General features: G+C 79.1%; 1 protein-coding gene and 1 long non-coding RNA gene across 3 annotated transcripts in view; one reads left to right on the top strand and one right to left on the bottom strand.

The window, feature by feature from the left end:
* Positions 1 to 364, bottom strand: part of LOC104834770 — a 39936-nt gene that overhangs the window by 4422 nt on the left and 35150 nt on the right. The window lies entirely within an intron of this gene.
* Positions 1 to 364, top strand: part of ZC4H2 (zinc finger, C4H2 domain containing) — a 13558-nt gene that overhangs the window by 909 nt on the left and 12285 nt on the right. The gene's annotated exons all lie outside the window — the stretch shown is intronic.

The raw sequence follows: 364 nt of genomic DNA, 5'->3' as shown, positions 1-364 counted from the left end.
GGGCGGGCGTAGGGCTGCTCAGCTGCCGGGGCGGCCGGCGGGCCCTGTCCGGGGCGTGGGGGGGTGGTTCACGTTCAGCTTTGCGCTGGGGCTGCGGCCTGCGCCGGAGCGGGGAATTCGCGCGCCTGCGAGGAGAAGAGAGGGGAGGGGAGCGGCCGAGCCCGCGGAGCAGCCAGCGCCTGGCCGGCTCCTTTCAGCCCCGCGGTCCCGCTTGCCCGAAGGCGGGGAGGCGGCTGAGGCGGGCGGGGAGGCGGCTGAGGTGGGCGGGGAAGCCCCGCGGCCGTCTCCCTCGCCGCCCTTCTGGCCAGCACCCCGAAGCGGCGAGCAGGGCGGCGAGCGCCGGGGCGGCAGGGGCTTGCGGGGG

Source organism: Haliaeetus leucocephalus, unplaced genomic scaffold (assembly GCF_000737465.1).
Source record: "Haliaeetus leucocephalus isolate CR32 unplaced genomic scaffold, Haliaeetus_leucocephalus-4.0 Scaffold340, whole genome shotgun sequence".
In the NCBI taxonomy this organism is placed as follows: Eukaryota; Metazoa; Chordata; class Aves; order Accipitriformes; family Accipitridae; genus Haliaeetus; species Haliaeetus leucocephalus.
Note: the sequence above shows the minus strand (reverse complement) of the source record. Positions and strands in the feature narration are given on the sequence as shown.